Genomic DNA, 26,343 nt, shown 5'->3' with positions numbered 1-26,343 from the left:
GCTTAGCGAGTACCATTCGAACAGTGCAAGAAGTCCAGACTGTACCCACGGTTTCTCCAGCTACATCGTCAACTCAACTGCAAGGTGGACCTAATACCTTGGGACAACAGTTTTGACTGTTCACTGCGCATCCATTAAATTACTGTATACTATCTGACCGAGGTCCTTGTCAAAGGAATTACATTTAGGATGCAGAAAGGAAAAGCATGCTTAAGAAAGAAAAGTGAAAATTTGTAAAACAAGAGCACCGCATAACGGGTGCCACGCTCGGCTGCGGGGGCAGTTTTGAATAAATGAAAGCTTGTTAGAATTGTTTTGTTGTTTTAGAGGTCACAGTGACCTTGACCTTTGACCTAGTGACCCAAAAATGGGTGTGGCATGTAGAACTCATCAAGGTGCAACTGCATATGAAGTTTCAAAGTTGTAGATTGAAGCACTTTGATTTTAGAGCTGATGTTCAAAACCTTAACAAAATGTTGAGGTTTCTTGCACAATGCGGACGGCGGACGACGAGCTGGTTATGACAATACCTCGGGTTTTCTCCAAAAACAACCGAGCTAAAAATTGTAATGGAATCGGAAGGAAAGCATGACCCAAGCTGGACTAAAACAGGTGCTTCAGATGCAATCACAGCTTTCAGTTCTCAATATTTTTATATGCGTCAAAACAGTTCCAAATATTGAACGGTATTGGAGTGAGAACATCTTTATTGGGACCAAGAGTTCAATTCAGTCATGACATCGAATCAATGTGGGTCCCCCTAAAGACAAATATTGTGGCTGCAAGACCTGCATAACACCACTGTGCAGTAATGGGTGCCATATTTTGTAGCACAATATGACTGTGCCTGCCACAAACTAATAACAGGAATAATTTTCAGATGAAGAAATTAAAAAGAAACTCAGAACAAATGCTTGCTTTGACTGAGTCAATTAAAACTGGACATTTTAACATAATGAACATGCAACCATAAAAAGTTTTTGTAAATGAGATTGTGCAACTGTTGAGATGGTCTAGTTAGTTAGTCAGTTAGTTTGTTTAACGTAAATTAATAATTCAAAGAGTTATTAATAATTCAAAGTGTTAAGACAATACTAGATTGGAATTAATTGATTAACCAACCTCTCCTCCCTTGTGCCAATGTTAAAAGGCCCTACAACCTTCCTATCAAGAAGAAAGATTTTCCACCAACGGAAATACAGTTTAATCACGGTATGTTTAAACTATGTGCATGTATGTCTATGTTTATCGACACCATTTTACATGTTTAATTTCCTTGTTTTTCAATCAGACCTTCATAGATGAAAGTTTTCCATAATGTTACAGATTTCCGTAAATTCGATCTTCAGTCAGGTTGTTTTTTTAAATTGTCTAAATCCGAGGAGATATTGGGGGGGGGGCTAACCCCCTGCCTTTGACTTTGAACGGACGTAAAGTTCAACATCAAAACTGTAAAATGGCTACGAGCCGAAATACAATGTTCCCCGCAAAAGGAATCGGTACGGATACTTGCCAAAAGACCCTCCGCCCGTGCAGAAGGCAGGATGACGCCACCTCATTAGAATATTCTGGCGAAATCTGCCAATAATTTATGATTCCTTTGTCTATGAAATGGTTTACCGCTCGGAATAACTCGAAGTAAATGGGGAATCTGACTCCGTTTCACAAAAAAACGATCAAAACATGTATTTGCCTCCGGGGTACAACACAAAAGAACATGAAAGTGGTGTGAAAAACAAGTGGCCATGGGAATGGCTCCATGAAAGAGACTCGTGGAGAGAAATGGGGATTTTCAGGTCTGTTAAACAAGGTCCTGAATAATGTTAGTGGAGAAATGGCAGTCCTCATCAAAGAAGGGCTTTATGTTGAAATGAAATTTAATTCATTACTGAAGGCATTCCAGTAATATCCTCCTGAATTTACCCTGACTTTGCTTTCTGATTTTGCATAAAAAGTTGATCTAACCAGAGTTCAAGAGGCTCGTATTTCAGAAATAAATTATGAAAACCTTCCATATATGAGTGAAAAAGCTGTTAGAATACATTGGATGCTGCTGCTACAGCACATTTCAGTTCTCAGTGTTATCTAATAATCTTAGAAGGAATATTTCAACTTTAAAATTTGTTCCTTCTGAATATTCACATTGTCTTACACTGCTGCGATTCAGCTACGGAAGCTTTCTTGAGATTTCAGTCGTGATTGAGAAGTCAACCCAGTGTTTATATAGTTTTATACTTGTGTTTTGCTTGCAATTATTATAGGTATGTTGTGATTTGGTTTAGTTTGACTGTGTCAGGTGCGATATTCACCCAGCAATTTATTTTCCCAACTAAGTGACAAGTGTTTACGAACGAAGGAGTTTTGTTTAGTTTCAGTTCATCTGTGTGTTGTGATCAGTGAACAACACGTGCTTTGTGCATTTGGAAACTTAAAGTGTGTTATACACTAGTGCAATAACTCGACGCTTTTGACATGTTTACAGTGAAGTGTTACTTGCATTGAACACTGAGCTGTAAAGTGCAATTTTGACACATTCAATATTTAAAACTAGATCTTTTTTAGTTGCTACTTGTGGTAAATAATTTTTTCTGTTAGTGTGATTGGCCAGTTGTGTTTACATGCTTTCGAGTAGTTTGACACATTTAAGACTTTTTTTGGTGTTTTTTTTCTCTTATTAGTCTAGTGACACTAGTAGTGTTAAGGTAGTCATCTGGTTTCTTCAGACATTGGCCTTAATGAAATTAATAGGATGCAGCTTTGTGTGGGGAAGCGTTTTCCTTTTATTTTTTCAGGTGCCCAAAACAGGAGGGTAGTCAATCTAATTTCTGGGGACTCAAATGTTAGTCGGATTGATTCTGTTCTTCTTGAAGATATAGCTGCGACTGTCCAGTGCCTATCAATCTCCGGTGCAATATTTTCTGGTGATCGTCGAGGTTTCCTCCATACATTAATGAAAGCACTGCGGGAAATGAATGTGCAGAAGCTATATCTTCATCTAGGGTCCAATAATGTTCTCACCAATGATTCAGTGTTTTATCCCGATATAGCTGACTTGTGCGATTTGGTTCATCAGGTCAGTCCAGACACCGAGGTTGTCTTATGAGAAGTACTTCCTCTGTGTGCTGATGACAGAAAAGGACGTGGTATAACGAAAGGACACCTGATAACCATGAAGGATCGGATGAGACAAGCCAATTCATTGCTACAGGACTACTATCATAGTGTTCTATTTGTCAGGTTTCTGGCGTAAAAGAAGACAAGGAACATGTTCATGGTGGATGGCCTTCACCTGAATGTCAGTGGCGCACGAAGCTGTTTAGAGACGGTCCTTGAAGACATGCAGCAATTGCTTGAAGTGGAACAGATTGAACCTGAGCCTATTGGTCCCGATTGTGTCTGGCCTTCAGTTTGCACTCCAGCCATGGTGTCTGCTTCTCAAATGTAGTCATACGCAGATGTTGTTCAAATGTTTCAGACTCCAGTTGCAAATGCAGTCAGCAAGCCATTAAAAAAGATTTCACATCGTCCCAAGATTCCGAAGAAGGTGGTTGTAGTCTACAAGAACAGAACCGTCACTTAAACCAATTTTGGGCCGGAAGGAGATGTCCTACAGCAGCCTGTACAAAGTATTGTATAGTTGTAGAGCTAGCTGAGACAGTTGGAGTGGAACCTAAGGCATCCAACATCTGTGGAACCTTCCTGAAAAAGAGGAAAGAAGTAACGTGTTGAATGTCGCCCTATGCTGAAGAAGCTGCAGAAAAGATGCACTTTCTGTGTCCAGAATGCAGGGTTGTTGGCTCCAATGAAGACGCTTTGCTTAGCCACTTCTGAAGTTGCCACGTTAAGCAATCAGAGAATGGAAAAAGAGATTAACATTAAGCTTAGAGCTTCACCTTTTATTGTGAAGGACTGTATAATCTCCCCCCCCCCCATTATGTGGATGAAGATGTTTGGACTGATGATTATGGGCCATATGAGTGGAAAAGACGGTCTACATTACATAATGATAAAGCTGCTTATTCAACAACATGTCAACCTTTCCCAGCGGATGTTGAATCTTTCAAATGCTGTTGAGTAAAACCCAGGACCGGTGTATCAGTACCATTGGATGTCATGTGAAGAGGTTTTTGAAAGTGTCGTACAGTCACACAAATATATAATTTCCCATATTGGCCACGAGGGAGGAGCCAATGGAGGTTGCAATAGGGGAAGTTCCTTTGACCTGCGTTCCCTAGAAGTTCATGCTTTCCACATTTGTATAATGACAAGGAGTACTTCACATCACTAGACGACTGGTTTGCAGTTCTTCTAGACCAAGAGATGAAAACCATGATGAATGCCGAAGGAAAACAACAAATTTGGTTTTGTGTCCAAAGCATCTGCGGCAAAAAAATTAATTTCCATTGTTCGATGACAGCTTTGAAATTCCTGAAGCTGTCTTGACATACATAAATAGGGATCATTCTAAGTATATAGAAGGTCAAGACAAGCAAAAAACAAGGGCTGTTTGTAAAACATGCATGCCCCCCTATATGGGTTATAAGTTGTAGTAGCAGCCATTGTGTGAATATGTTTTTTGTCACTGTGAACAACGGTGGTGGTGGTGGTGGTGGTGGTGGTGGTGGTGGTGGTGGTGGTGGTGGTGGTGGTGGCGGCGGCGGTGGTGGCTGTGGCGGCAGTGGGGCGGCGGTGGTGGTGACATAGCATTACAATAACAATACTTAAGAATGATCAAATGGGAAAAGGTAACCTAGCACTGGCAGTAAATATGGGGCTCATTTACAGGTCATATTTGGAATCTCTGCTGTAAAATGAGATTTTAAATGAATTTAAGGGAGGCAAATGCTGTAACAAAAAGAACATGCATAAATGGTAGTTGATTCCCTTGTTTGAACCATGCTAAATCCTTAAAATGCCTATTTCCAGTAACTGTGACCTTTACCTGTGACCTTTGACCTAGTGACCTCAAAATAAATAGGGGTCATCTGCGAGTCATGATCAATGTACCTATGAAGTTTCATGATCCTAGGCCCAAGCGTTCTTGAGTTATCGTCTGACAACCACCTGGTGGACGGACCGACCGACAGACAGACAATCAGACCAACATGAGCAAAGCAATATACCCCCTCTTCTTCAAAGGGGGGCATAATTAGCAACAGCAGCAGATTCACATCGAACACCAGTACCGCCTTTAAACAGTGATTTTTTTTGCTTTTATTTGTTACAGCCTGTTCCATTTGAATTGGGAAAATTAGCGCGATAAACCATGAAATTGGGAAAAATAGCAAGATAAACCATGAAATTGGGAAAGATTAAGAATTATAAATATGATTATAAGTAACATAATTAAAATTGTTCTTAAGTGCATTTTGGGAAAAGGAGTCTGGTCAGATTGGGATTGTTTTAATTGATAAAAGTAGCAAAGTTGGCAAATATTTATCAACAAAAAGGACTAAATTAAAGTTATATATTTTGCAGGATGTTTAAACAAGAAACTGTCGGAGACGGGTGATGCTCCCCAAAGTTGTTTTTTGGTCACAATATTGCACTATATATTCAGATAAAAGGAAACTTCTTGAGGGGCATAACTTTGGAAAAAATAATACGATGGATGAATTAGCAACTTAAAAATTTCAAAGGGCCATAACTCTCTAAATAAATCATCTAACCAGAACCCACAAATAACATGCGCATCTCCTCAATGTAGTTAAGCTTCCCATAAAGCTTCATTGAATTCCAGTCAGTAGTTGGGGAGAAATAGCCCGGACAAGAATTGCACCATATGTACAGTTTATAGAAAATTTCAAAGGGGCCATAACTCCGTGAAAAATCATCCGACCATAACCCGCTGATAATATGCACATCTCCTGTCGGTAGTGAAGCTTCCCATTAACTTTCATTTAATTCCCGTTAAAAGTTGCTGAAAAATAGCTTGGACAAGAATTACACTATATGTACAATTTATAGAAAATTTCAAAGGGCCATTTCTCTGTGAACAATCATCCGACCAGAACCGGCTCATAATATGCACATCTCCTTTTGGTAGTTAAGCTTCCCATAAAGTTTTATTGAATTCCAGTCATGAGTTGCTAAGAAATAGCCCGGACAAGATTTGCACTATATGTACAGTTAATGTAAAATTTCAAAGGGCCATAACTCTGTGAAAAATCATCCGACCAGAACCGGCTGATAATATGCACATCTCCTCTTGGAAGTGAAGCTTCCAATAAAGTTTAATTCAATTCCGGTCATTAATTGCTGAGAAATAGCCCGGACAAACAGACAGACGCACGGACAGACGAAGTGGCAACTATATGCTCCTCCAAAAAATTTGGGGGGAGAATAATGAAGTAATGATACAATGTAAAAGCTACAATGCAATATGGGTATACGTTTTCCATGAGGAAACTTAAATCATTTTTTTTCATATTTACAAAATGTTAAGATGTATGAACAACAAAACTATAGTCCCCTAACGGCTACACCATTGTCAGAAATGACACTATTGTCAGATTATTATTTTTTTGTTGCCATAGCAACCAAAATATTTAAAGTAGGAACAAAATGAAATGATGCCCATAATGTCCATATTTCCATCTATCCATGTTATAAGTTTCATGAAAAAATATTAAGAACTTTAAAAGGTATTGCAGGATCCAGAAAACCACCATTTTCAGCAGTATTTCTTATCTATTTGTTGCAATAGCAACAAGAATTTTTCATATAGGAACAAAATGAAATGACGAGCATTATGTCCATATTGCCATCTATCCATGTTTCAAGTTTCATGAAAAAATATTAAGAACTTTTAAAGTTATCGCAGGATCCAGAAAAGTGTGACTGACTGACAGACTGACAGACAGACAGAGCGCAAACCACAAGTCCCCTCCGGTGAAACCGGTAGGGGACAAACAAGGCTATTGTCAAGCAATATGGTCCCCTACCATTGAAACTCCACCATTGTCAGATTTTTTTTATTTTTTTTTTGTTGTTGCCATAGCAACCAGAATTTTCATCGGAACAAAATGAAATGACGTGCATAATCTCCATATTGCCATCTATCCAGGTTTCAAGTTTCATGAAAAAGTATGAAGAACTTTTATAGTTATCGCAGGATCCAGAAAAGTGTGACAGACAGTCAGACTGACAGACTGACTGACACACACAGCGCAAACCATAAGTCCCCTCCAGTTTCACCGGTAGGGGACAATAAAATAGTGATTACTATTCTTTCATATTGTTTCATGTCTGTTCCAAGTACTTTATCGATGGCCGCCCCACTACGCAGAACCTGGTTCCTGTTCTTGAGATGGGATATCAGCCAATTACCCCCAAGACCCCTGGTTGAAGACTCTTGATACGACGTCCAGTATAAGAAAGCAAAAATGTCTGCACCAAGTAACAACAGCAGGTACTGGATATTCATTTAGAAACACCTCTTTAGCCAGCCTTGACAGATGAAGGTATCTTACCTTGAAAAATGGTGGCTACTAAAATACTAGATTATCTAGTATCTGTGTGTATCTGTGTGTATCTGTGTGCTGTCAGAAATACCCAGATATGTGCAAAAATGTCAGCAAACCTACGTTGGTTGATTGCAGCACGCAGACTATAGATATTGTGTCACTTGACCACAGTTATTGGTACAGCGCAAAAATTGGAACACCTCTATACAACATAACTCTCCAGAATTTAGTACGGAATATATTGAAACTGATTTTGTTTCCCAGTTTTACACTGGATTGAGTTTGGCAACTTTCCTGACACTGGTGGCAACATTGAGTAAGTTTGGTCAGGAGCTGCCCTATAAAATGAGTGTGGCTAACCAGATATTGTCCGTCTTGCTGCGACTTAGATTGGCACTGACATTTGAAGGCATTGGTAGACACTTCACAGAGTGTCCCATCAGTTAATAAGTAAAGTGTATCATTCATGGATTGTTTGGCAACCTCTTGAAACAATACAAAGAACATAACCAAAGACATGTGTTACATCTTTTTCCAAGACAATGCATAATTGATTGCTCTGAAGTATATATACAGCGGCCATTCTCATTGAAAGTATGAGCACAAACATGGAGTACCTGCAAAAGCCACAACACGGCAAAGTATTTAATTACAATAGCTCCAAATGGTTTCATCATGTATGTTTCCCCATTGTATGTCCCCGAGAGCAAGTGACAATTACATAACAAAGATGTGTGGATTTCTGGACTAATTACCTCCCAGTGACGAGGTCATGGCAGATCGTGGATTTACAATTGGTGAGGACATGTGTAGTCAACATGTGAAATTGAACATTCCTGCATTCATGAAGGGTAAATCACAACTTTCAAAGGAAGCAACAGTCTACTCCAGACGGATAGCTGCCCAACGAATCCACGTAGAAAGAGCCATTATGCCGATGAAGTCTTACAGACTTTTGTCTACAAAATGTAATATTAAATCGCTGAGAAATGCAGATAAAAATGTACGTGTTGTTGCTGCTCTTTGTAACATGAAAGGGCTATTGATCAAAGAAATTATCATTGACTGAACAGTTATCTAAGTGACATTAGATGCCATAAACTGATCACATATTTAATGTTGAATGATGCACATTTACTTGAATTTAATCTTATTGCTCGTGTATGCATAGAAGTGATGCATTATTTATATATGGTTTTATCTTTTGTTTAATCTGTGTGGTCGAAATTAAATATGAAAAATGGACTTGAATTTATTGTTTTCTTTCATTTTTTTTCTTTGTGAGCCTTGTGAAGTAAGTCCTGGAGACCGTTTCACCAAACATCGTACAACAAATTTAATATATGATATGAATTTCAAAGAAACTTAATTTTTAAAAGACAAAAGAGTGGACAAGACTTCAGACACTTCTATTAATTGATTTGTACAATCAAAACAAGAACAAATTTCAAAATCCATTCATTAAAAAGAAGACAGTGTGAGAAGAAATAATGAGGCAAAGTAATGATCAAGGCTATTTGTACACTGTCAAGCAAGTTAAGGGACGATGAAAAACCCTGGTAGCTGCCTATCACGGGGTAAAAGACAACAACGCATCTACAGGGAAAAGCCGAAAAACGTTTGAGTTGGAGGAGCAACTAGATGTCATTTTGGCAGAGCTCCATGACACAAAACATAATTATGTTTGTTATGTCAACAACCTCAGTGGGATCAGCTTCCAGTTTGTCGAGTTCAGCGTCATCATGATCTGTTTCTGCTTGTAGTTCTTCAGGGATATGTACTGAAGAAGGAGAGAATGTTGTAGAGGCAAAGCGTAAAAAAGATGCCAGTGATACATGCTCAAAATCAGGTGAGAATTTGAAAGGACCTATTCTTACGCGTAAAAGGAAAAGCCAAAGCTCGTCCACAGATGTTATTGAATTCTTAAAAGGATTAAGTGAGGAAGAGGACCAGAGAGCAAGAACGACTGAAAAAAGCTGAAGCAATTCATAATGAAACAAGAACTGTGTTTGTTAAACACAATGCCCCTACTGCACTTTGAAGATGCACAGAAGCTATTTTAGAAACAAGGTTATATTTTGAATGTAAAGGTCACAGTAACCTTGACCTTTGACCTAGTGACCTCAAACCAGTTTGATTGTAGATTGTCTCAATGAGATGCATGCACATGTGAAGTTTAAAGAACATAGACCCAATAGTTTTCTTTTTATGAGCAAGGTTAAAGTTTTGGAACAGACACACACATACAATGACACACAGCAGGCTTGGCAAAATTGCCGGTCTGCCATTCCTGACCGGCAGATTTCCATTTGGTCCAGCAAGTTTAACAAGAATGTCAGTCCTGGCGACCAGCAAAATGTGAAATGAATGCTAACAAATCATATTTTTTTCAAAGTTGAAAATTCGAAGAGCAAACCCCTTACTACATCATAAAAATGAAATCGCTCATTGTTTTGATGTTTGCAATAAGTTTGTTATGTACAATTAGCAAATCCAACTGGTTACACAACACCTACTTCAATCTCAGTCGCAAAATCGGCAACTGCGTTCTAAAAAAATAATCATGATTGCTAAAATTGACATATTTTTCGAGTAGATAAGGACATTAAAATATTAATTTCTTTATGAAGCATGGCTTTAAAAAGGTTGTTTATTAAATATAAACAATGTACTAGTACATAGGTCTCCAAAAATGTTATCATTTTACATTGTACAAGTTAGTGTCTGCTAACCGCAATTTTATTTTCAAAACTTCTTCTTTCTATAGTTTACGTTATTATAATGCCTAAATGGAAAGGTAATCAGTTTCTGTCAAATGTTGAGATTGGTGCACAAGAGGCTGTGTATTTAGTCTTACAATTACCCCTTCGGAGAGCCACAAGAGAAGTCATATTTGTGGATACCCAGAATCCTAAAAACAGAACAACCTTACTAAAATCATTTTCAGAACTAAAAAATCTACCAAAGAACTCTAAAAATACAGAAACAGACAGTGTCATAAAAAGATACAAACACCGACCAAAAATGCTGGATTCTTTATATTATGCAGATTTTATATCTTGGTATGAAATCGGTCCATTATCAAATAAAAAGCCTTCAAATGTTAGCATATCAGAACCTAAACTTCCAGAAATTGATGATGATCATGACATGACTGATGATATTGAAGTTAGTGTTAGTGAAAGCAATAACAACATAATCAAATTTGCTTGTGGGACTTGTATGCGAAAACGAACTAAACAAAAGATGATTTACAGCCACCAAACAGCTGTTTATAATAATAAGGAAGAACATTTCAGAGAAAAATTGATGTTATACTATAACTGGAGAAATGAAGAAAAGGACCTATTGGACGGATTTGAAACATTTGAAAGTAGTTACCATGCAAAGCAACATATTTTGCAAGGAAACCAAAAGAAGTATGAACTGTGTCATATGGAAGACATTGACAATAGTGGTTCTGATGCAAATATTGATAGTGTCATAGGTGACATTGTTATTAACCCAATTATCCAGCATGATGACCTGATTGACACAGATGAACTCAGTAACTTATAAATTATGATCATACCTTTTTTGATCCAAATTATGTCAAAGGTTATGATATTGGTCCTGATATTGGCATTCGAAGGACACAAATTGAAGTAAATCTACCTAATAGAGAAATGAATTATGAGCAATACTACAGTATTGTTAGGGACTTGAATAAGGCGTAACAAAAAAAGTTGTTTGTTTCCGGTGGCCCGACCCTACCTATTTTTTTGCCGCCGGTCCTAATCTTTTTTGAGCCCAAAATTCGAAAATAATCGGACCGCGTATTTTTCGGCGCGCTCAATAAGCGTTCAACGTTATCAACGTTATCGGCGCCGTACATTAAACTTTCAACATAAACAAGATGGCGGCGCCCAGCGCTAGCACGTCGAAGGCAGCATCGTCAGTTCTTGCGATAACATTTTTCAAATGCAAACATCTGGAGGAGCAAAAACTAATAAAAAATGTTTCTCACTCAAAGCAGATGGACGATTTATTCCAGGAACATCACTCTCGAGACAAAACTGTCACTTACACAGTGAAGTGTAAGACGGACATGTCAAAATCGGCTGAAAGTTTTGAGATCGAAGGTAGGCCTACATTAAAGCAGTTGCAAACGTGTCAATTTAACAGTATCTATGTTAGCGTTTCCGATCGCCAAAATCGCCAAAGGCGATTGAATCTTTCAGCTGGCCATTAAAGTTTAAAATGTGAATGAAAATGGCGATTGCAAAATATCCTGATATTTCTCTATAAGTATATAATATTCCCTTCTTTTAAAGAGAACTCGGTACCGATTTCCACATGTAACCGCCATAAAAGCTCCAGGTGGTAATAGATAGTCCACTGATAAGAGATAACCGGATGCCCTTATCGTATATTTAAGCCACATAACACAGTCATGTATGCTGACAGATGCATCACTGGAAATTTTCGGGTAACTTTCCAGTCGCCAAACTGTGATATTTAACGTCCAATCGGCTACGAGAATGTTTATGGAGGCGGAGTTATATAGCGATTATTATTTTTGATTGACATCGGTCACAGAGTAAGCGTTTATCGCAGGTTTATTTACAATGAATCACAGTTGTAGCATTAATACGTGTTATAAAACCGGTAAATAAAGCAGTACATTAAAGGCGGTTTCGGGCATCATCATCACACCTATTTACCGTACTGTAAACAATCATTAATTATGAGAAGTTGATTGCAATTGGTGAGCAGTGTAAATTTACTTACGGCGAGTAAGTTGTGAAAAACAAAACCCGTTAATAATTTGATGCGGTAACAAATTAAATCCAGTGCATGTATATTTTATCATGTCTATTTGTAGAACTGATTTACACCCTTTTACTACAACCACGTGATAATAACTATTCACTATGCATTAATACCGGTATGCCATGTAGAACCCGTGTTATAAGAAAGAGCGCGAAATTATTGTTGTCGTCTGCAATGCCAAGTTCTACGCATGCAAAGCATGCTTTTTTTAAAACAGACGATGTGTAACTAAATATAGCCTAGCCGCTCAGTACATGCAGTATTTAAGACTTACAAATTTACCGGTACGTTTGAATAAATTATATATTGCAACTTACCGGTACGTTTAAATAAATTAAATATATTGCAACTATGGAAAAATATGTCAATTCAAGAATACATTGCAGTAAATGTATTTTTCAAGAATCAAGAAGCACCAGACTACGGCAAAAATTATTGGGAGAAGGGGGGGGGGAGGCGAATAGGAGTTACGCAAGACCCACCCAATCAAAGACCCGGGCATATCTGAAAGTTCTAACATTGTTTACCGTTTATGCCAGTGCATGAAAATAAATATAAATGGAAATAAAAAAAACATGAAATTATTTGATTTCACGTAACAAATAATTTATTTAAATGTGTCTTCATTGATAATTTAATACAGTCATTATTGATACCTATAGATTCATGATAATGATTATGTCGTTCATTGAGCAAATAAGGTTATAATGTGGGTCGTGATCGTAGTGCTGAAATTTGGCTACTAATTTTTATTCCTTAGCGCCAACCTAGAGTATCTTTATTATTAAATATATTTTAAACAGGTATATATCATGTTAGAATCGGTATGTGTTTATTTATATGGTGCAGTAGTTTCGTATTACCCCACCCACTTATTTATAAAATATTAAAACTTTGTATGACTTGGGATAAAGTTGGGTGAAGGGATGGGGGGTTGAACTATGCTGGCATGGTCCCATGGGGAACCCCTGCTCGATTTTTTCAGAGGGCTGGACTTTTTTGTTTTTTTAGAGGATTTTTTTTCTTCAGGTATATAATTTTGATTTGTTTGTGAATAGCCCGTCTAAATAATTGTTTAGCCTCTCTTTATATCATTAAATTTCTGCTTTTCTGTGCTTGGTGTGATTTGATTTTGTGATTGTTTATTGATTTTTTGTGTGTGTAATTGTATGTATATAATACAAGTCGTAATAAATTTTCTGTTCTGTTCCTGAAATTCATGGGTAGATAGACCCCACGCCACCAGTACATAATATAATCTGAAAATGTGGTCCTTTGGGAACATTAACTGCATCCAAGAAATATAAAAGCACATCCGGTTTGATTGGGTCTTTCCATGGTGATAATGTTAAATGCAACACCACTGGCGTTCCCGTAGCACTGCTTTTGAGGTATTTAATATATTATAAATAATAAATAATATAGAATACACTGCATGAACCCAAAGGACCAGAAAGTATAACAACACTGAATCCCTATAGACACTGAGGGTCAAGCTCTCTGTGACTTGTTATAGTTATGCCTTTTATTGGTCATAAAATGGTATATTTAAGCTGTTGCCAGAAGTCAACATTAAACTCGGAATTAAGGAAAGCAACACATTCAATATTAATGAACAGCAAGTTTTTATTTCATAAAAGCATTTAAATATAGTCATAAAGCATTACAGACATCATCAAATTTATTGTACATACAGTTATACACAAAACATGAGAAGAAAATGCACCATGTACGACAATTTCTAAAAAAAAAATTATTTTTAAAAATAAAATTATTTGCCTACCTACCTACCCTAATTTTTTTGGCCATGTCAGTGGAAACAAACGATTTTTTTTTTAGGCCTAATGAACAAAAGGCTTTTTTCTACCATATCTTACATCAGGTCAAGACGGGTTTAACGCCTTTCTACACTTTCTTATCAGGAGGTGCAGGCGTTGGCAAGTGTTACCATACGAAGCATTTACCAAGCATTGACAAAATATTATGGACATCAACCGAATGCTCAGCCTGAAAAAACACATGTTTTACTAAGTGCTCCAACTGGCAAAGCTGCACATAATATTGGAGGCAATACTATTCACTCTGCATTTTGTATTCCTGTTAATCAAGGTTTTCAGTTCAAACCTTTAGATTTACAACAGTTGAACACTATGCATGCATTATACCATGAGTTGAAGGTTGTTATCATTGATGAGATTTCAATGGTAGGTAAAGGAATGTTCAATTTCATTAACCTACGTTTACAGGAAGTAATGGGTAATGTTAGACCATTTGCAGGGATTAGCATATTAGCAATTGGTGACTTGTTTAACTAAAACCAGTTATGGATGCATGGTTGTTTTCTGAAAATTATCAGTCCATTAACATGAATTGCTTAGCAACAAATCTTTGGGTTGCACAATTTGATTTCTATGAATTAAAGCAGGTTATGAGACAGAAGGATGACAGAGACTTTGCACTTTTGTTAAACAGATTGAGACAGGGCAACCATACTGAAGAAGATTTAGAAGTTCTGAGGAAGAGGATAATTACCAATCTTGACATAAAAACTAGTTCACTGAAGTTGTTACCTAATCTTTTTAGTACAAAGAAAGATGTGTGTGCTCATAACCTGTCTGTGCTGAATGATTTGTCAGATGAAGAGAAAATTGTTATTGAGGCTATAGATGTTGTGTCTGGTGATATTGCAACACCTACTAAAGAGAACATTTTATCAACAAGAGGGCCATGATGGCCCTGAATCGCTCACCTGACTCATTAAGATCAGATAAAAACTATGACCTCTATTGTCTACACAATGTTTTTCTATGATTTGACCTAGTGACCTAGTTCCTGACTCTAGATGACCCAAATACAATCCCAATCCAGATTTCATCAAGATAAACATTCTGACCACAGTTCATAAATATTGGATGAAAACTGTGACCTCTATTGTCAACACAAGGTTTTTCTATTTATTTGACCTAGATTTTTACCCCAGACGACCCAAATACAATCCCACCCAGATTTCATCAAGAATTTTGACCAAATTTCATAAAGGTTGGATGAAAACTGTGATCTCTAATGTCTACACAAGGTTTTTCTATTATTTGACTTAGTGACCTAGTTTTTGACCCCAGATGACCCAAATAAAATCCCAACCCAGATTTCATCAAGATAAACATTCTGACCAATTTTCATAAAGATTGGATGAAAACTGTGACCTTGTCTACAGAAGGTTGTTCTATTATTTGACCTAGTGACCTTGTTTTTGACCCCAGATGACCCAAATACAATCCCAAACCGGATTTCATCAAGATAAACATTTTGACCAAATTTCATCAAGATTGGATGCAAACTGTGACCTCTACTGTCTACACAAACAAATTGTTGACGGACGGACGCACGGACACACGCAGGCACGCACAACAGACGCCGGACATCACACGATCACATAAGCTCACCGTGTCACTTCATGACAGGTGACCTAAAAATATGTGTCAGAGATAAACATGAACAGTTGTGGTTAAAATCCCATAGAAACAAGGGCTGTTTGTAAAACATGCATGCCCCCTATATGGGCTATAAGTTGTAGTTGCAGCCATTGTGTGAATACGTTTTTTGTCACTGTGAATGGTGGTGGTGGTGGTGGTGGTGGTGTAGTAGTAGTAGTAGTAGTAGTAGTAGTAGTAGTAGTAGTAGTAGTAGTAGTAGTAGAGTAGTTGTAGTAGTAGTAGAAGTAGTAGTAGTAGTAGTAGTAGTAGTAGTAGTAGATGTAGTAGTAGTAGTAGAAGTAGTAGTAGTAGTAGTAGTAGTAGTAGTAGAATGAGTAGTAGTAGTAGTAGTAGTAGTAGTAGTGGTAGTAGTAGTAGTAGTAGTAGTAGTAGTAGTAGTAGTAGTAGTGGTAAAAGTAGTAGTAGTAGTGGCAGTAGTAGTAGAAGTAGTAATAGTAGATATGGTGGTGGTGGTGGTGGTGGTGGTGGTGGTGGTGGTGGTGGTGGTGGTGGTGGTAGTAGTAGTACTAGTAGTAGTAGTACTAGTAGTAGTAGTAGAAGTAGTAGTAATAGTAGTAGTAGTAGTAGTAGTAGTAGTAGTAGTAGTAGTAGTAGTAGTAGTAGTGGTAGTAGTAGTAGAAGTAGTAGTAGTAGTAGTAGAAGTTGTAGTAGTAGTAGTAGTAGTAGAAGTAGTAGTAGTAGTAGTAGTAGTAGTAGTAGTAGTAGTAGCAGAAGCAGTAGCAGCATTACAAGACCAATACTTAAGAATGATCAAATGGGAAAAGGTAACCTAGCACTGGCAGTAAATATGGGGCTCATTTACAGGTCAGATTTGGAATCTCTGCTGTAAAATGAGATTTTGAATGAATTAAAGGGAGGCAAATCTGTAATAAAAAGAACATGCATAAACCGTAGTTGTTTCCCTTGTTTGAACCATGCTAAATCCTTACAAGTTTGGAAAGAATTGGATGAAAAATTTGGACTTTATTGCATAAACACCATTTTCTCAATTCAAGGGGAGGTAATTCTGTATTTCATGGACCAATAATGCTCATTTTTTGTAGGGTTTGTGTCCTCATTGATATAAAGACACTGTGCAAATTTGGAAAAGATCGGACAAAAAATGTGGAAGATTTTTGAAAGTTTTCACAAAATAGGCAAAAACGAATAAACATGCAAAGTTCAACGAGCTCCTGCGGCCATGTTTTTTGACGAATCAAATTTCTTTGAACAACTTTTTCAGGGGAGCCTTCAAAGGTCATCCCTGTGAAAATTTTTGAAAATCTGATGAGCGGTTTCTGACAAGAAGATTTTTTAAGGTTTTTACCATATATGGTCATGGCGGCCATCTTGGTTATGTGATCAAATTTTTTTTAACAATTCTTTTGTCCCATGACCTAGGGATGCTCCACATGAAATTTAGTTGAAATTGGCTCAATGGTTTAGTAGAAGAAGATGTTTACAAATTGTTTACAGACAGACAGACAGACAGACAGACAGACAGACGGACGGACGCCGGACGGTGAGTGATCACAATAGCTCACCCCGAGCTATCGCTCAGGTGAGCTAAAAATACCATAAGGCAGTAGCAAAACTATGGGTCTTGAAAGAGAATTAGTGCTTGGCTGTGGTTTGCCAACAGAATTGTGCTTGAATGTTGATGCGGTTGATGGCCTAACAAATGGCTCCGCTGGTATAATCAGGAAGTTTGACTGTAGAACAGTCCATTGTAATAGATGTAGTATTGTTTGGGTACAGTTTGAGGGTGAAACTGTTGGCCACCTATGGAGACAAAAGTACAAACACTTATATCAAGGTGGTATAGTATTTTCATGGACACCTATTTTCAAAGTAACCAGGAATTTCACATACCATTACTTTAAAACATACCTAATTGTTCGTAGACAATTCCCATTGCGCATGTCTTCTGGTAAAACTATTCATAAATCACAAGGATCAACTTTGAAAACTTTGGTTGTTAACTTTGGAAACAGGAAAACAGACCACATCCATTATGTTGCATTGAGTAGAGTAACTAGCCTTTCTGAGCTGTATCTTGTTGACTTTAATCCTGATAAGATAAGCTTATCAGTAGCAGTTCTTTGGGAAATGGAGAGACTGAGAAGCACAAAATATCTGGTCAACAGTATACCCGACTTGACAAAGACCAGCCCAACACATATTACTGTGTGCTATCAAAATTGTCGTTCCTTGGGACGTCATATTCAAGATATACGTAAGGAAAGCAACTTGTTGGTAGCAGATATACTCTGTTTTGTTGAAATTCGAACCACAAGAACACAGGAGAACAATACTGAAATTGAAGGGAAATATTTGAGAAATTCATCTTTTGAGGTATGTGATCATGGCATTGCTGTTTACAGTAAAAATGAACTGATATCAGATAATGTGAAGTTTAGCACAGTTTTTGGTGTAGAAACTGCTCTCGTAACTCTTGCAAACAGTGATATTCTAGCCTTCATTTACTGTCCACCAAAAAGAGCAACTTTAAATAACATTCAGGCATTTTTCAATCAATTGCAACATTCCTATAGTACTACAAATAGAATAATTGTTATGGGGGACTTTAACTTAAACCCAGACAGAAACAAAAAAAACAGAGGTGCATCAGTTTCACCCATTTACTCGAATATTGTCAGCAGTCACAACTGATTATGGCTCATGTCTAGATCATGTATATTTATCTGCCGATATATTAAATATCAAGGCAGCTGGCACCTTGGAATCTTACTATTCTGATCATAAACCAATTTTTGTACCTTACAAACATTGAACTCACATTTACAAAGATTCCCTTTTAACACTAATGACATATCTAAACTGTTCATGTTTCAATTATGAAGATCACATGACTTGCACACCATTCTCATTTACATATAAATGGGCACTTTACTGCACTTAACTTGTGTATAAAAATTTTATTACTTCATTGAAAGTTGCAAAAAGAAAAACATATTTATACAAATTATTTTGATTCATATATTTAGTTAGTCTTTATTCATATCACAATAAATGTAACACATCCTTTCAGTGTGATACCAATAACTTAAATGACCATTGATCACTTTTTTCACTTTCCTCTCAATTTTTAGCTTGGAAACCTGAACATTTTCAAATATCTTGGGCCATCACTAAACATATTTTCTTCAAACTTGTACTTGTTGTTTATACTGACAACACATATTTGTTAAACATGTTACACAAAATAGTGGGCAGTATTTTCACAGTTATGCCCCTTTTCAACTTAGCAAATTTCTTTAAAAATGCAACTTATTCAAATATCTCCTTCATTATAAGGACATTTTCTTCAAACTTGCAATAGGTCTTTATAATATACAGACGAGGCATATTTGTATGACAAGTTACATAAATATTTGGGCAATATTTTTCAGTTATGCCAGGGCAACAAACAACTGCAGTCAAGCGTTGGCACCCACAAGCAGTGCTCTTGTTTGATAAATTACATTTGTTCTACTTATATCTTTGCAGATGTCAACCTTAGAAGAAATCATGAACATGGACCAAAGCAGGGGACAAAAATTCCACTCGTCCGCTCGTATTGACGAGTGAAATCTTGAAAGGACGAGTGAATTTCCCTAAAGCTCTCGTCCTACAGGACGAGTGAAAAAAAACTGATGTTAAAATATGTATTTTCTGACCAGTAAGACTCTTTTTCATTAAATAAAATCATTTCTTAATGCATATCTATTCCGAAAGTAGAACGCGAATGAACCGGATATCGTAATTGTAAATTTCATACAGCAGGTGCGCGTTGTTATGCGAGACTGCGTCCCGAGTAAATATTGGCTTTTTGGTGTAAACTTTGCGCGTCCATGTTGACAGGGAACCATCTGACTTCATTCACTGTAAGTATTGATTTTGTTTAAAGAATTATTTTACTGCGAAGTACGGTTTTAAACCAGTCTGAATTTCATCTGAAAAATGTCTGACATACGAGCGTTCTTTAAAGGGGGCAGGAGCGATGTTCAACCATCCGAAATGGAAAGCACGCAAGCATTAGAAAAAGGAAAAAACAAATTTGTCTTCATTTATTTATTTTGTGTTCCTCATAAATAAAGTAAGTTAACATTTCTTCTGTGATCAGCTGGCATGAATAACTAAGTAAGCAGCATTTTAACAGTGATTTAGGAAACATTGTTAGTCATATCAGTCCTTTGCAATCTTTCTTTCACACATATTTGAAGGACAAGTGCATGTGTTTGCAGGACGAGTGAAAATTTTAATGCACTTGTCCTGCAGGACGAGTGCCATTTATAAATATTTTTGTCCCCTGCAAAGCATGCCCTATGACAAGTCTGCAAGGGGCAGAGTTGTGTTTGCAAGTAGTCCAGAGACATATACTAATGCCAATGGTGAGACAAAGCAGTCGAAGTCTGTTGCTATAGCAGATGACAAAAAAGCTGAGAAAGTTGTGTCGTATGACCCAACCAAATTTGACAAACTTGTTGAAGGGAAAACAATAATGTTGAGGAATTTCATCCGAGGGGCTGGGTGTATCATTCAAACCCTAACATCAAGACTGTTCCCAACACAAGAAATTGAAGTCCCTGACAGCAGAGTACAAGAGGGTAAGGCTATTGTGTATCCATGGTTTCATTGAGAGAAGCACTAAGATCACCTCCGAAAACCAAAACGTCTGTTTGCAGGAAAGTCATTCAGGTATGTATATTTTTTCTTTTCATTGGCTTATAATTTCATTATACCCCCACAAACAAAGTTTAAGGTGGTATATAGGAGTCTGGAGTCTCGTCTGTCTGTCGATCTGTATTGGTTGTCCACTCTCTGACTCGAGTTGTTTTCATCCGATCTTCAACAAACTTGTTAAGAAATTTAATTTAGATGTCTAGGTCAAGTTCGAATATGGGTCATCCGGAAACCATCTGGTGGACAGACATACTGACATACGGATCGACATGTGCAAAACAATATATCCCCTCTTCTTCGAAGGGGGGCATAAAAAGCCTCATAACTTCAGCAAATATTTACACATCTACTGACACATAAAGCTTGGCTTTTTTTTTATTTAAGATATCGGTGAACAATTTCAGGGCAGCCGTCCTGAGGAACCAAACACGTTGGTACCCAGGGCATATGAAATCTAAATTCATATCTATTGCAATGTCTATAACATCTACACTTAGTACTTATCCGTCTCTGAAAGCGATGTTTCCCATGGTAAGCCTGGTTGATTACTTTGTCCATTAATGTGGTCCTCTAAGATGTACAACATCAGAGACACGTGTCGTTGGGGCACACTCTACCAACCCGTTTTTGGTTGATTTCCCTACAAAGAATGGAAATATGGTATTGTAATTTTTAAAGCACATCAGAAAAAAACAATAGATGTGTTTTTCATAAACACAATGCCCCCTAATGCACCGCTTTTTTTTACCTTTGACCTTGAAGGATGACCTTGACCTTTCACCACTCAAAATGTGCAGCTCCATGTGTTCCAAATATCAAGTTGCTATGTTCAATATTGCAAAAGTTATAACCAAGGTTAAAGTTTTGAGACAGGAACACTAACACACACACACACGCACACACATACGATGACAGACAGACAGGCCAAACACATTATACGATCATTCGATTCGGGGGCATAAAAACATACCAAAACTCTTTATTCTGGAATAATTAAGGCAATCTGCAAAATTAACCCATAGCCTGATCCACAATGCAATGAAATCTCGGCTCTGGTGATAAAATTTGAATATATATCCCCTAAATTGCGATAAAAACAATATTTCTTTGAGAAACACAATGCCCCCCAGTAAGCCAAATATGAAGTTGCTATGAAGTTTATCAGGGTTGCCACCAACCTGGTGAAATAAAATTCCCTGACTTTTCACTGACTTTTCCCTGACCAAATCTTGGTTTTCACTGACTAATTTCGAGACATTTTCAGCCTCCTCCTCCTGATACAGCTGACCAAATCCACCCATTTAATGTTTCTTTTATTCTTTAACATATAATATTTAACAACTAACAAAGCAGTACTACTTGTACACTAATCTATGCATGATGCAAGGTTATATAGTAAAAAATCAATAGGGGTCATCTGCAAGTCATGATAAATGTACCTATGAAGTTTCATGATCCTAGGCCTAAGTATTCTTGAGATATCACACGGAAACCATTTTACAGTTTCGAGTCACTGTGACCTTGACCTTCACCTAGTGACCTGAAAATCAATAGGGGTCATCTGCCAGTCATGATCAATGTACCTATGAAGTTTCATGATCCAAGGCAGGTTGTTTTTTTGGCCCGATTTTATAGCCGAAATTCGGCTATATTCCCAATCGCAAAAAGTATACTTTTTTCTTAACCAAATTTTCTATTTTCTAAGTATAAAAAGGGCAAACAATTCTGTCAAAATGCAAGCCAGATTTATCTAACTTTGCCTGCCCAGTCCCCTCATGATAGTAAGTGTACCAAGTTTGAATGCAATAGCTTTGGACCTAAACACAAAACTTAACCAGACGCCAACGCCAAGGTGATGACAATAGCTCATAACTTTTTTTTCAAATGACCTTGACCTTTGACCTAGTGACCTGAAAATCAATAGGGGTCATCTGCCAGTCATAATCAATGTTCCTATGAAGTTTCATGATCCTAGGCATAAGCATTCATGAGTTATCATCCAGAAACCATTTTATTGTTTCGAGTCACTGTGACCTTTACCTTTGACATAGTGACCTGAAAATCTATAGGGGTCGTCTGCCAGTCATGATCAATGTACTTATGAAGTTTCATCATGATCCTAGGCTTAAGCATTCTTGAGTTATCATCCGGAAACCATTTTACTATTTCGGGTCACTGTGACCTTGACCTTTGACTTAGTGACCTGAAAATCAATAAACCATCTGGTGGGCGGACCGACCGACCGACGGACCGACTGACATGTGCAAAACAATATACCCCCTCTTTGAAGGGGGGCATACAAATAAAAGTAATAGGGTTTTATAAAACAAGAGCACCGCCTTGCGGGTGCAGACCGCTCATCTATTTTCTTTTTAAAGGTGAAGGGACTCTCATTTTCAATCACAAAGGAGGGAGGAGTGGAGTGAAGAGGGGTGTATAGTGTGGGGTTGTGGACATTTATTACATTATCTTCCAAAAAAGCGAAAAAAAAAAAAAATAAAATAAAAAAATCGGGGGGGGGGGGGGGTGGGGGTTGGGGGGGCGATGGGGGGGGGGGGTTTGGGTGCGATGGTTGGACGGTATTTCAAACATAACAGTTTTAAAAAAAAAATGGGAGGGGGGGGGGGTATAGTGTGAGGGTGTGGTGGTAATTTGTGAGATGATCTTAAAAAAAATAAAAAAATAAAAATTGGGGGGGGGGGTGGGGTGGGGGGGTGGGGGGGGGTATAGTGTGAGGGTGTGGTGGTCATTTGTGAGATGATCTTAAAAAAAAAAAAAAAAAAAAAAAAAAAAATTAGGGGGGGAGGGGGGAGGGGGGGGAGGGGGGGAGGGGGGGGAGGGCACGGGGGATGGTTTGGGTGGAGTCTATTGTGGTATGTCAGGTAAGAGTAGTTTCATCAAAGTATCAATCAAATCTAATCATAAATAAAGAAGTTATGGCAATTTTAGCAAAATTTAATAATTTGACCTTGAGAGTCAAGGTCATTCAAAGGTCAAAGTAAAATTCAAGTTGCCAGGTACAGTAACCTCATGATAGCATGTAAGTATTTGAAGTTTGAAAGCAATAGCCTTGATACTTAAGAAGTAAAGTGGATCGAAACACAAAATTTAACCATATATTAAAAGTTACTAAGTCAAAAAAGGGCCATAATTCCGTAACAATGACAACCAGAGTTATGCAACTTGTCCTTTTACTGTACCCTTATGATAGTTTGTGAGTGTTCCAAGTATGAAAGCAATATCTATGATACTTTAGGGGTAAAGTGGACCAAAACATAAATCTTAACCAAATTTTCAATTTTCTAAGTATAAAGGGCCCATAATTCCGTCCAAATGCCAGTCAGAGTTACATAACTTTGCCTGCACGGTCCCCTTATGATAGTTCATAAATCTTGCAAGTATGAAAGCAATAGCTTTGATACTGTAGGAATAAAGTGGACCTAAACACAAAACTTAATCAAATTTTCAATTTTCTAAGTATAAAAAGGGCACAAAATTTTGTCAAAATGCCAGTCAGAGTTACATTACTTTGCCTGCACAGTCCCCTTATGATAGTTAGTAAGTGTTGCAAGTATGAAAGCAAAAGCTTTGATGCTTAAGGAATAAAATGGACCTAAACACAAAACTTAACCAAAATTGTCAATTTTCTAAGTATAAAAAGGGCACATAATTCTGTCAAAATGCATGCCAGAGTTATCTAACTTTGCCTGCCCAGTCCCCTCATGATAGTAAGTAAGTGTACCAAGTTTGAATGCAATAGCATTGATACTTTCTGAGAAAAGTGGAACTAAACGCAAAACTTAACCAAAATTTTCAATTTTTTAAGTATAAAAAGGGCACATAATTCTGTCAAAATGCACGCCAGAGTTATCTAACTTTGCCTGCCCAGTCCCCTCATGATAGTAAGTAAGTGTACCAAGTTTGAATGCAATAGCATTGATACTTTCTGAGAAAAGTGGACCTAAACGCAAAACTTAACCGGACGCCGACGCCAACGCCAACGCCAACGCCGACGCCGACGCCGACGCCAAGGTGATGACAATAGCTCATAATTTTTTTTCAAAAAATAGATGAGCTAAAAAGGAAAACTGTTGAATGTGTGTTATTTATAGCTTTGAAATTACAAAATAACCGTAACAGTGTTAATCATTCATTTGATTAAGATCGATACGCGTGAGACTGTTGTCACCCTTTCATGATAATGTCACTGCACATGTAAATTAATTCAATTTTTTTTGGCTATGAAAATTTTTGTCTGACTTTGACATTGTCAAAGTTTCATAGCCACATTGGCTATGAAAACAAAAAAGTTAGTTTTTCAGACCGGATAAAGGATCTTAAAAGGAACTTGGAACTACTAAAAAGGGGAAAGCACAAACCAAACAGTGAGACTTCATCAATTTACTAATCAATTTATAAATACAATTGTCTTTTTCTAGAATTGTTCATTTTGGGATCAATAAAAAATAACAAAAATAAAAACACATTCTTGTGATTAACATATAATTAAAAAATACATATTATTTTAACACTTGCTTTTTGTTGCAGGAAATCTCCAGAGATCCACAGATGTAAAACACGAACGATCGCCAGGAACACAAGCATGCTCAAGAGGCCGAGCAACTACGTCGACGTCTTTATGATGTCCAGAAAATGCCGGAACATGATGCGCCAGTAAAATGCGCTGAGTCGGAGATGCACCTGTTCCGTGCCACATATTTCACTGCCAAAGAAAATCTACCAAACAGTTTTGTTAATAAAAAACTGAACTTCCTGGCTCTAATTGAGGTAAATGCGCACATCAAGGATATCCACAGTGATACAGTTCAAGGTGTTCAACAAAGTTCCTTCATGTATTATCATCAAACCTCAGCAAAGACGTCCAGGCAGCTGTACTTTGGAATCATATGCAATGAGTCAACTGATCTGTCAGTTCACAAGAAGCTGATCATCTACATCAGATATGTGAATCAGTCCACCCAGGTAGTTGAGCCCAAGCTATTGGGAAATATCCGGATCCCAGATTGAACTGCGGCTACCATGGCCATTGAAATACACAAGGAGGTCCAATTGTTAGGTGTGGACCCAGTGAACATTGTTAGACTCGGTAGCGATCGAGCATCCGTCATGTTTGGTGCACATAATGGTGTCTGTAAGCTACTGCTGAAAGATGCAACCCAACTAACTCATATTCACTGTCTAGCACACAGACTGGCACTTGCCTGTTCAGATTCTACAAAAGACATTCCATACTTGAGGACATACAGAGACAAGCTCTGCAATCTGTATGTACATGTAAATGTATGTCACAAAGAAGAATATCCCCTCATCGCCAAGCTCATGCATAATTTCTAGTGCATACCAATGAGTAGTGTTGTTTGTGAGCGTGGGTTTAGCTTACAAAACAGGATTAAGGTAAAATGGTGCACAGCACTGACTCCTTCCAACTTGGACACTGATATAACTTGCTATGGGTCCTGATGTCCAAGACTTACCGTATGAACAGGCTGTCAGACACTGGAAGGCGGAAAAGAAGAGAAGGTTGGCAAGACTATATAAACCACGAGCAGGCAACTAACCGCTTGGGGAGAAAGTGAATGTAAAATTGTGTTGACCTCATGACATTATGATTAACAAAGAACTATGTTGTATGAAAACCTTTGTACATGTATATAATAGCAGGGGTTTTCTAGCCATTTTGGGAAGAGTCTGGTCTAGACTACGCAACCCGTGATTTTTGCATACATCTCGCATCACCGCCATCAATGCAACGTGACAAATCGGGGTGATTCCGAGCAACAAGAAAATTTAGGTGATGTCTCTGTGATTCCACAGTGCTGCTAATAAATTGCCAATTAAGTGTGAGAAAGGATCAAAGGGCATTGAATTAAAAAATAACAATAGGC

Source organism: Dreissena polymorpha, chromosome 3 (genome assembly GCF_020536995.1).
Source record: "Dreissena polymorpha isolate Duluth1 chromosome 3, UMN_Dpol_1.0, whole genome shotgun sequence".
In the NCBI taxonomy this organism is placed as follows: Eukaryota; Metazoa; Mollusca; class Bivalvia; order Myida; family Dreissenidae; genus Dreissena; species Dreissena polymorpha.
Note: the sequence above shows the minus strand (reverse complement) of the source record.